Here is a 13,101-nt window from a genome sequence, read left to right on the forward strand (position 1 = left end):
CAGAAATGTATTTCAGATGGACAGATATTCTTCAAATCTTTCAAATACTACATAATATGACATTTAAAATGTTTTAAGAACTTAAAACTTTTTATGACAATGAGACTCATCTGCTCCTGGCAGGACCAATCTACTTCAAGAGGAAAATGGGCCGCGAAGAGGCTCCTTATGGAGTTTGCTAGCCATTTGGGCAAAAACTGCTCTTACTTGGACTGCTTGACTGGACAGGTAGGACCCACAGAAAAATGACTGCTGAAATTGATGAAATAAGGTAAGATGGTTCTTCAGAGTTCCTGCTTCATGAAAGAGTCTGAAAGATATTCTGCAGGACACAGAAGAAAGTGACTGACAAACTGCCCATATAGGTGGAACTGTCTTTGAAATATCCTGTTTCATAGGAAACTCTGCTGGATACTATTGGTGTGTAGGCTAAAGATGGGTGCCGGCAACAGTACAGAAGAACTTTGGGTCACTGTCCAGGCAGCAAGATGTCTCTGTCTATTCTAGAGTTTTCAAGTTGCTTACAATCTCTGTTTACTTAGGAAATATATCATTCTGAAGTTTTTGATGGAGTTGAAAATAGATAGTTATTGTTTTCCTTAGCTATGATAAAAGATAAAGTAGATATAAATATTGTAACTGTAATTCTTGGTTGATACCTGTTTTGTTATATATAATTTTACTATGTTAAAAAGTAAAACTGTCTTTTCTATTTAGACAGAAAAGGGGAGATGTTGTGGGAAGTCCTTCTGTGTATGTATTGTTTTTATTGGTTGATGAATAAAGAAACTGCTTTGAGCCTATAGCAGGATAGAACAGAGCTAGGTGGGGAAAACTAAACTGTATACTGGGAGAAAGAAGGTACAATCAGGAAGATGCCATCTAGCCTTCAGAGGGGAAAGACACAAGCTGCTAGCTGGAACCTTGCCAGTAAGCCACAAGCCTCATGGTGAAATATAAAATAATGGAAATTGGTTAATAGTAGATGTAAGACTAGATAGCAGTTCTTTGGTGATTGCCCAAGCAGTTATTTAAATAATATAGTTTCTGAGTGATTATTTCAAGTCTGAGAAGTCAGGAACAAACAAGCAGCCCTCCTACAACAATAGGTCCATGGGCTTGCAGCTAGGTTGATGTTTACAACGGCAGGGTCAGAACAAGCATTGGTGTATATACCCTTTGACACAATTTCAATGGTACTAAATATCCTAAACATCTTTACAATTAAGACTATCCACTCAACATTACATCTTACACACCTGCCTGGTTCTTGTGTAAAAGTCACATGAGTGATAATAATCATCAAGCATTTCAAATGAGTTACTTAAGATGCCTTTTGGTGTTAATAGGAAAAAAAATAACATTGTATTTCCTGGTTGAGTGTAAAAAATCAAATGGCACATTCCCTCTTATTGAAGCATTTTGGCTAAGATGTAATGATGAAAACAGTGAAATAGACCCATCAATTGTTTTACTTTCAGCATGGATAACTATAAAGGCACCATCACGAGTGACAGAATAATTATCTGAACTAGGAAATTAGTGAGGACCTGACTGATCTGGAAGGGACAAGTTAGAATAGTTTCCATTTTATCTCAAAAGCAATATCTAGTTAACAAATACAGAAAAACCCATTGTTTTGATTTTACTGTTTGAAAATGATAGTCTATTTTTTAGTGGTAAACAACCGATTTTTAATGAAATATATATCTCTTGGGTATGCAATGAAAATGGAATCCAAGCACAGACTTCCAAGGCATGGGTTGTAAAAGAAAAAACAAAAAAGAGTCTATAGGTATAGCAAAACATGAAACACAGCATAAGTAAGAATATATTAAAGTCAAATAACCACAAAAAAATAGCATTGGTGTTAGAAAACATAAGAAGACTCTGCAATTTTTGTTCTATATAAATATAAAAATTTTATCAAGTATTTCTTGCCTAGAAACATTCTTGAGGGAATGTGTTCTGGTCAGTAGAATGCTTGCTTAGCATGCAAAACTCTGGGCTTAATTTCTAGTATTTCATAAATCAATGTAGTAGTACATGTCTCTAAATCCAGCATGGGAGGTGGAGGCAGGAGGATCAGAAGTTCAAGGCCATTCATTCTGTTAAGTAGCAATCTCCAGGACAGTTGGAGGAGGGCCTGCTTATTCATCCTGGCCGCCTGGCTAGCTTAGCCCCCAAAATAACCATGTAGAAATTGTTTTAATTAAATCACTGCTTGCCCCATTAGTTTTAGCCTCTTTTTGGCTAATTCTCACATCTTGATTTAACCCATTTCTATTAATCTGTATATGGCCATGTGGCAGTGGCTTACTGGGAAAGACTAAGCATGTCTGACTCTGGCGGGTCCAAGGCGTTCCTCTCCTACTCCGCCTTTCTTCCTCCCAGCATTCAGTTCTGTCTTCCTCACCTACCTAGGTTCTGCCCTATCTACTAGGCCAAGGCAGTTTCTTTATTCATTAACCAATGAAAACAACACACAAACAGAAGGAACTGGTATACCACAGGACAGCCTGCCTGTAATACATGTGATCCTGTCTCAAAAATAATTTTAGAAATTTACTTAAAAGATTTTCAAAATGAATCAATATTATATCCAATATACTCCATTCTCATCCTCATGGTCTGCAGCTTCTAGTCAATTTCAACTGGAAAAATATGTTTATTTTGAATGGAACTGGTAGAATATTCAAAAAAATAAAGTCTTGGTTTTTTTTTCCCTCAGACTCTTATCTATCATTCCGAGGTTGGGATTGTTGCGAGGAAGGCTGCCCATTTGTTCCTGGCCACTTAGACCAAAAATATCAGACAGATACTGTATTAATTAAATCACGACTTGGCCCATTAGCTCTGGCTTCTTATTGCCTAACTCTTATATTAATTTAACCCATTTCTATTCATCTGTGTATTGCCACATGGCTATGATTTACCAGGTAAATTTCCCAGCATCTTCTCTGGCAGTGGCTCCATGGCTTCCCTCTGACTCCACCCTTTTGTCTCCCAGCATTTAGCCTAGCTTTACCTGCCTACCTAAGTTCTGCTTACTATAGGTTCAAAGCAGTTTCTTTATTCACCAGTGATATTCACAGCACACAGAGGGGACTCCCACAACATTGGATAACTTTAAGATTATGTTGATATTAGAAAAAAGTGGGATTAATATCAGACTAATGCTGTTTGAACAATAATAATCCAAAAGGCTCTCTATGGTGCCAGTATCATATACTTGATAGATATCAAGATATGAAATAAAACACAATCAGCCAAATTAAAAAAAATCCTATTATCTGTAACCCTCCTTTTGTCTTGGCATTGAAAGAAATAAAGTGGAGACAATATGAAATTTCCAGTGGAGATACAAAATTGACAGAATTCCTTGAGCTACTCTTTCCTCCATGACACTGGCTCCTTTATAAAAGGAAGAATACTGCCTTCTTATGAAGGGCAGACTCAAGGCTGGGAGAATTCAGGGAAAGGATCACAAGTTCCATCACCTTACACAGCACCACAGTCACATTCTGTAACTCTAGTAGAAATTTGGAGAAACAAACAGTACAAGAATAGAACTTTACATTCAACATCCCATGACCACCAGATTGAACACAATCTAATTAGAAAAGGAGGCATTAATACAATGGTGGCAGAACACTCAGGCAATCTTAGCAGATTCAGATAGCTCTGAATATTGATTTTAAATTATAAAATCATTAACAAATAACACCACACATCTAACTTCATTGAATATCTCCTAACGAGTCTCAAGAAACTGGAAGTTAGTGGCAACCTTTACACAATAATTTTAAGGAGTGACTACACTGTCATTAACTTGCATGACAGAATCAGCAATACTACAACCCATCCACAGCCACTTGGCTTATTTTTCTTCATATTGTTAAAACTCTTAGCTTCTGGCAATGTAAGATGTATTTGTAATTGTCTTCTAATTGTAGTGGTTACTATGATTGTCCATCCAACATTGGATCAGATAATCATTCATTATTAAACTTATGTTATCCATAGGTATCTAAGCAGCAAGTATTTTTTGACAGCAAACACTGTCCAGGGATTCTGTCAACGATTAGGGAGTTCTGTGAACAATATAGTGCTGTATGATGTTTCAGAATTCTCAACCTAATTGCAAAGTGAATCTGAAAAATCTAAAGCATCGTACATTGTGTTATGCAGTTATGGTAAATTATATGACTAGCACCCAGCATTTATTAACCATTCCTTTTAGATTTGTGTGGCACTAACATTGAGATGTCCCCAAAGATTCATGTTCCTTTTCAATAAAAATTAGTTACTGTCAATCTGATGATAGTCTTCCCAGCTATGCTTCAGTATCAGTACAATGGTGTTATTAGTACAATGGAGTTATTAGCCAATAAAATGTGGACAGAAGTGATCTATGCTACATTAATGCCTTAATGTCAAAACATTATATTTTTAATTGTCTCACCCATTGTCACCACCACCACATGGCTGGGCTCTTGAATGATGATGTGGAACAGTCTATCTATCCACACCATTGAGAATTTTATGAAGTGAAACTTTTAAATTGAAAAACTATTGTAATCAGGGGGCTTATCACTAAAAACAGGCACTATTACCATTATTAACACACTCAAACCCTTAATTCTAAACACTTGCTGCAATTAGCCTTTGAAATTAACCACAGAAACCTTATGAAGTGGATAATGTACTTATCTGTCTAATGTGGGGCTCCCCTCTGTATACTGTGAATACCAGTGGTTAATAAAATAGCCTATTGCAGTGCAGAGTTGAGCATGGCTGGAGTTCCAAGCAGATAGATGCGAAAAGAGTAGGCAGAGTCATGGAGAAGCCATGTAGCAGCTTCAGGAAACAGATACTGGATGCTAGATGGAACCTGACTGGCAAGTCACAACCACATGGCAATACACAGATTAATAGAAATGGGTTAGTTTAAGATATAAGAGCTAGCCAATAAGAAGAGTGAACTAACAGGCCATGCAGTGTTGTAACAATACAGTTTTTGTGTGATTATTTCAGGTCTGAACAGCTGGGAAACAAACAAGCAAACTCCACCTACATCTGTCCACATTTCACCAGTGAGAAAACTGATGCCCAGAGAGATGATAGTATTTGTTCAAAGTCAGAAAAAATGTTAAGGAAGATCGTTACCTTATTGTTGAAAAATAAGTAAAAAAAAAAATTAGTTGTTATAAGACCTAACTTTTAGGATTATTCAACTTGAAATACAAATAATATAAATGTGTAAACATTTAAATATGTAAAGAATAAATGGCTAAATGTACAAAGCCTATATGTCCATCAATATGTGAGATTTTTTTAATAATATTAGGCAAGAAAATAGGAGAGAACAATTTTTAGAGAAAGCAGTTTGGTGCATGGGCTCAATCTGAAAACAATTTTATTTCATGAGGACATATTTCGCTAGTCCCAGTCTGAGAAGTTCATTACAAAGGTACCTTGGACAGATTTTGAACTCTGACTCTTCCAGGCATTGACCTTGGATCTAAAGTTACATGATAGCAAATAAACAAATCTGTTGCTTAACTGTATGAAATTTCTAAAGGGTATTTTGTTATGTTGTAGGTTTTTTTTAATCTATGTGGTCCCTATAGTCTAACATAATATAAGGGTAGTAAAACGTATGTCCTTAGTGCCAGGTGCAGGATACCTGCCTTTGAGTTGTTGGTCAAAGAGGTCCCAGAGATATCTACAGTACAACACAAGATGTTCTTGGTTGACCAGGAGAACTTGAGAGTAAGATCTTGAAGACACTACACAATTTGGTCATAAGACATGAAGAAATAAGCTTATATCTACATGTAAGCTTCTTCCTTGCACAGCTAGCTTGTGTAGAAAACACTACTCAAGCTGCTATAAAGTTGGTGATACCTCAACATTTTTGGTTAAATCCAGGAAAGATAACATCAGAAGAACAAATGCATTAGTGTCAAAATAAGGAAATAAAAACTCAGAACTTTCTCTTGGACTAGTATGACCAAGAATGAACTCAAGTTTGAGTTTTCCACTTCTCTCACTGTATCTCTTGTCTGTCTGTAGTTTGTGGTTGTTGGCCTATCTGTAATATGTCTGTTGTATATTTAGTCTGTGTCTCTATTGTAAATAAATATCTTCCTCATGTCTGACTATCCCTAACAAAGGACCTTTCTTTGTATTTATTGAATAGCACAGGAAATGCCACATAGGGAAGAAATGAGGGATTTTTGATAGAAATCTTTCATGAAGTTTTATAGGATTAAGTTACTTTGCTGATCCCAAGGGATTTGGAGTGATAAGTACAGTACTGCAAACACAAGCTACCAAGTTATACCTGTATGATGTTTCCCATATTTATGGTGGATATTTTTCATATACTGCTGCTTTCTGTCTGTTTGATGCTTCCATCAAATGGTTACCATAACACATAAACACACGCATTGCTCTGAATCAGGGCATGTAAGAGTATATCATTTAAGATTAAAACTATGCATTAGTTTACATTGTAAAAGCTGATTACATGAGAGTAAGGTTGGGTTCTAAATGCAGGTAAAATAAGCAAGCTAAGTACACAATAGCATGTCAGGCTGAGTCTTGAGTAATCTCAATGTATATTATTAACTTGGCTGTGAGGTCCAGAAAAATCTCTATGAATGTAAGGGCAATTTTTGTAAACTTGTGTCAGTATAATCAACAGTTTTATTCATCTGTTAACTCCACAATAACTTGCAAAGTGACAAAAGAGGCCCACTGGTATAGTAGTGGCACAAATGTTATCTGAGTAACCAACTGCATTCTTATGGTATTTAAGAGCCACTCAGGAGCTGAAACCCATAACCAGCATTATATTCTGGGTCAAGAACATGTATTCAGATAAACCATAGGCTGTAAAGGAAAATGTACTACTATTATGTTTCTAAATGGACTATCAAATTGTTTTCTAAATATTTATCTTTACACTTACAGATTAGGACATTTCCAAACAATCATCAGTTCATGCCAGACAAAAAAGCTCCAGAGAAATTTCTTTTTGAGTGGATGACAGTTACATAGAGACCAACAAGTGATCAAACTTATACTGGTTCATTTTTATGTTCACTTTATACAGGCTAGGATCATCTGGGAATGAGAAATCTTAATTGAGAAAATGTTTTCATAGGATTGGCCTAAGGACAAAGCTGTGGTACATTTTCTTGATGTTTGAGGCAAATGATGTTTGAGGGTCCTGTTAATCATGGCTTGTGCCACCCAAGAGCTGGTGGTCCTGGGACCTATTAAAAGACTATCTGAGCAAGCCCCAAGCAGTGAGCAAGTAAGTGGCATTGCTCCATAACCTCTGCATCAGTTTCTGCCTTCAGGCTCCTGCTCTGAGCTCACTGGATAATGCACTTATAAAGTATTCTGAAATAAACCCTTTCCTTCTCAAGTTGCTGGGATAATGAAGTTTCATCACAGCAGTAGAAACCCTAATTTTGACAACACTGTTCAGAATAAGAGACTGCAAGACCACAAGATTTGTAGCCTTAAATGGGACATCCATACCCACCCACCCACCCACGAGCACAAAGCTCAAAGATAATCTCCCAAAAAAGGGTGAAAGGATTTGAAGAGCCAAAGGTTACAGGGCACTGCTGTAAAAAATAAAGAAGTGGTCAGGAATGTGCTATATAACCATTTCCTCTGGGTTGGCCAGTGCTGTTGTCATCTTGACTCAGGAGACTCTTTTGTAATTGCATCTATTAGTATCCCCTCCTGGAGGGAGTGGGAGGCTTAGGGACTTCCAGAACTCAGTTGCCTTCAAGATATTTTTATCAGACCCCTTCTTCCCAGAGGATACCTGAGGCAAAGGAGAGGTCAGTTTGAAATCTTTGGTGTTGTAAGCTGTCTGTAAGCTATACTGGGACTCTTAAGTGGTAAAATTGTCAAATGTTTGTTCAAGGGACTTAGAGCCACTCCAATAAACTCCTTGGTTCAGTACATTGGACTTGGATGGATTACTTTGTTCAGTCTGTTGGTGCACTCCTCAACTGGAGTGAGCAGATAATTCTTTATGTCTCCATAGGAAAGATCCCATGGTGACATCAAAACTCCTCCCTTGTGAGTGAAGACAATGTACCAATAAACAGGCTTCAGGCCATATGATTCACATAATCTTCTGCCTTCAACTACATGAAGATTCCACACCAGACAACTAAATCCAATGTCACCTTGACCTTTTGCTTCCTAGTCTCCAGAAATGAAAAGAAATAAATTAGTTTTTTTTTCTAATATAAATTACCCAGTGTCAGGTATTTGTTATAGTATCAGGACAGATGATGATATTCAGTAGGAAAACACAATCCTTCTAGTTTACAAATAAAAGTGGAAACATCTTGTGGTGGTTTGAATAGGAATGGCCCCCATAGGCTCATCAGGGAGTGGCACTACTTGAGAAGGATTAAGAGGTGTAGCTTTGTTGGGATAGGTGTGACCTTAAAGGAAGGGTATCACTGCCATGGGCTTTGGGGTTTCAAAAGCTTAAGCAAGGCCCAGTGTCTCTTTCTTTCTGCTATCTGTAGATCCAGATGTAGAACTCTCAGCTACTGCCAGATGTTACCGTACTCCCCACCATGATGGGATGGACCACACCTCTGAAACTATAACAAGCCCCAATTAAATGCTTTCCTTTATAAAAGTTGCCATGGCTGTGTTTTCTTAGCAATAGAACACTGTCTAAGATACATCTAGAGCCAAGAATAGAATCAGAGACCGTATCTCATCATAATCTGAGCATTCAAAAAGGACCAGCAGGAAACAATAGGCGTTCTCTCTCTTTCATACAAAAATGCTAAAAATAAAGTCAGTGGCACAGAATGAAGAGTGGGTTTATGGAAAGTAGACTGAGAAGAACTTTAATAAAGATGTCCAAACAGATCCAAGAAAGAGACACTGCCCATTTCTACACTCTATTGTTACTATTTTAGCCAACCCAGGTAAGAATAGAATGAGTCACCCCAGAACAAAGCTTTATCTCATTTTTATGGTGCTTTCTAGATTGTTACACATAGAACAACACTCTAATAACCTGCTTATATATTCTAATCTACTCAGTGTTTCTTAGTTAATATTTTGCTTAAGCTTAAAATACCAAAACACTTTTTAAAATTAAAATTGTCTGACCAAAATAAACAGGAACAGTAAATATCAGATAGACCTCACATGACTGGAGGATCCTGATAAAAATGAGCAGACTAAATAAACAGCAGATTTGTAGAATATTATCTATCCATGGTTGTATGTTTCTGCCTTACAATTACTTAAAGGGGTAGTTCACCAGGAAAAGCTGACCTGATGATAGAAAACTTAAGATCAAATCAAAGTCCAACCATTACTGAACCAGTCATTTGGACTTAGAATTTCAAGTTTTATTATAGAGAAAAAAAAAGATGAACAGAGAGTTCAGTGACTCATTCAAAAGATGTTTGTTGATGGCTAAGATTTTGTCTTTTGACATCCTCTGGGACTACAAGATCTTCAACCAAACAGAACTAAGAATAGCCTCACTTTGAAAAACACCTCTCTGACTTTTCTAAACACAAGGAAACAATTCAGAAACATAAGGATGCTTGCACTGTCCCCGATGCTCGCATCAATAGCTAGGACAGCCTAGCAAATGTAAGGTGAGTAAAGAATGTACCTTCATTGTTTAACAAGAGCTAGATTTTAAATTTGAAAACCTTCAAAGATGAAGAGAATATAAGACATAGCTAAAAAATGAATGTCACCACATATACAAATAAACAAATGGAGTTATATTGTGGTCCTCGTGTCTCAGTTCAGTGACTGATATAGCCCGATTTTGTTCCTTTTGTGAGTTCTCCTTTTCAACCTTCAGTGTAAGTAAGCATAGCCAGCATGGGAATCAAAGTGAGAACAGGTATACAACCTAGACTGGGGTCATTCTTAATGAGTTCTGTGAAAGATAAATGACCAATGAAGATCACACACATACTGATAGTATATTTCAATAAAAATGAACAAAAAGAGTTGAAGCAGTTTTATAAGAAATATTGTGTTTTGTATATATTTGCCATTCAAAGAGGCTGTTAAATTTTTTACTATTATAAAAATATGCAAAATTTCAAACACTACTGATGTCTAGACCATGACATGGGCTTAAGAGGTTTCATTACATTTGAATCTGCAGTGCAGACATAATTATTGATGTCCTCTATAGATAACCAAATTTATTGGATTTAGGAGCATATTTGCCCCTTCATATTTACATACTGTCTCATATCTATTCTATTTATGTTAAAAATATTTTCAAAATCCTATTTTTACATTACACTATACTATTTAGCATGCAACTTGCTTTAGAGTAGACATATCTCACAAGCATGATTGACCTTCTTGTTTTTAAATTGACACCAGAGAGTTATTCTTTGTCCTTAATATTCTCACAAGACAATGCCAATTCCTGCCTAAGACTTTGTAACAATAATAGGTGTCTGTAGTAGTTTGGTGAGATACTGATAGTAGTCAAATGACCAATGACAAAACTTTTTAGCCCTCCAAGAGCAAGGCCAAGTAATGTCACATGTGATGTTTGTGTTCTTTAATGCAATCTAATACTAATAAAAGTAAAACTCTCTCCTTATTGTAGCTCCTCAGTATTCTTAGAGTTTCATTTCAGCCCAACTCCAGCAGGCAAAGAGCAGTAATTTCTCTCTCCCTTAAACTATATAAACCACTGAAATATCCAAACTAGGTCACTAAGTAAGTTAATGATATTAATAATAAGTTAATAATACTTTGTTTATAAAAATCTGAGATCACACCTACCTAGAATGTGGAAGACAAGAATGAAAAAATACAAATATGAGCATTTTTCATCTTATATACAGGAAGCAAATAATTCCAATTTTATCTTGATAAGGAAAATACCCAATTTCAATTTTCAAGTAGCCAGAAGTAGTATAAATAAATAAAGGAAATAACTTCCACTCATTTGAGAGAATAAAATAAAATTTTGATTTATAGAAACAATATGTAACACAAGATAAAAATCAAAAGATATGATAGTATATGACTTATGATAGTAAATAAATATATTAAGGTCATATATTAAAAAACAACACTTTCATAGCCACAAAATTCAACCTTTTCCACAGCTTGTGTTCAGTAAACTTTCATTGACTATGTGAGTGAAAACACAGGTGATTGTTTCTTTCCATTGGTACACTTAAAATTAAATGACACCATTAAACTTAAGGGTATATCAGGCAAAGGGAAAACCAGAAAATCTAATTGTCATCATCATTTTCAGATCAGGTGAAATTAAACGGTGATTAAAACAGTACAGAAGGATAAGACAAAGTGCCTACTGTGCAACAATAACAGAACATGGAAATAAATAAAGCAAAACTTCCCAAAACAGCAAGCAAGCAAGAGCAAAGCACAGCCCATATTACTGGATTCCACTGAACATATAAAGTTGCCAATGGCACCATTAATGGTTCTTTGAAAAGACCATTGTGATAGGCAATCTCCTAAGTATATGGACAGGGAGAGAGACAGACAGACAGACATAGTCATAGCAAAGATAGAGACAGATTCAGAGAAGGGAAGAGAAAAACAGAATGTGAATTATTAAATCAAGATAAAAGAATAAATGCTACGTAATTCCCAAGAAAGAAAATGGAGGATTAAAGTAGAAAAATATGAACTGGTGTATGCTGATGTATAAGATGGCTGATTTGAAAGATGAAACAAACCAACAAAACTGCTTTAAGAAGTTAAATAGAAAAATTTAAAACTGGTAACAGGTATTAAACCAATATTCTAAAACTTTCCTCAAGAAGATATTTGTCAAAAAATTAATAAGGGGTTTATCAAAGCATATAAAAAAACTTTAACAATAAGAAACAACCTAATTTTTAAAATGCCCAAAGACCTTCTGGAGCTCCTTCACCAATGAGGGTATATAGGAGGTCAATAGTCATACAATAGATATCTGTTCATTTATGGTCACTTCAGGAAGCACATTGAAACAACATGAGACACCACTGAGCATCTAGTAAAATAGCTGTCCCTAAATGCTGCCAGCAACTGCTAAGGCGGAAGTGGAGCAGCTGCCAGGAAGTCAGCATGGTGCAACCGCTTCAGGAGAAGTTAGTCTGGTCCTTACAAAACACAGAAACTTGTCCTACACAGTCTAGAAATCATACTATCTGCTATTTACAAAGTTAATTGGAAAACACAAGTCCACATAAAAAACCTATGCATGCACTTACATTTATAGCCACTTTATTCATAATTGCTGAAATTTGGAAGTATTGAAGATGGTCTTCAGTAAATACAAACTCTAGGCCAGTGGTTCTCAACCACTCTAGGCAAACCTGTATCTCCAAAAATATTTACAGTACGATTCATAACAGTAGCAAAAGTACAGTTATAATTTTATGGTTTGGAGTGACCAAACATAAGGAATTGTTTTAAAGGGTCACAGCATTCGGAAGGGTGAGAGCCGCTGCTTTAGGCCATCCAGGTCACTGGATATCGAAAGGAAGTGATCTGCCATGACATGAAAAACAGGGAAAAAATGGAATATTGCCTACAGCAAATAAACAAGAAAGCACATATTACATAGAGCTAAGATGATGATAACCAGGAAAAGAAGTGTTTGTAAGTAAAACAATTAAACTGTCTATGCATTTGGCTGTTAAAAAGGGACAAGGCTATGTTATGTGGTACATTTTGAATTCTTTCCATGTATGTCTGTCTTCTGGAAATTTGGCTGTCTGGCTTTCTGCTTTTGAAACAGATCTCATCATAAAGCTCCAGCTGGTCTTGAACTTGTATTTGGCTTGCTTCAGCTCTTAAAGTGCTAATATTATAGATGCTAGCCACCAGAATCAGCTTACTTAAAGAAATGTATGGAACATTATAAAATAATAGCTAAGACAGTGTGTTGAAATAAAAATTATAGTAATACAGTATTCTATTGATATATTTTTGTGTTATAAATATATAAATTCTTCCTTTCTGAGTATTTTTATATAATATGTATGTGTTACATATATATACTATAATATACATGCTATA

The sequence above is a fragment of the Microtus pennsylvanicus genome, chromosome 11, assembly GCF_037038515.1.
Source record: "Microtus pennsylvanicus isolate mMicPen1 chromosome 11, mMicPen1.hap1, whole genome shotgun sequence".
Lineage (NCBI taxonomy): Eukaryota > Metazoa > Chordata > Mammalia > Rodentia > Cricetidae > Microtus > Microtus pennsylvanicus.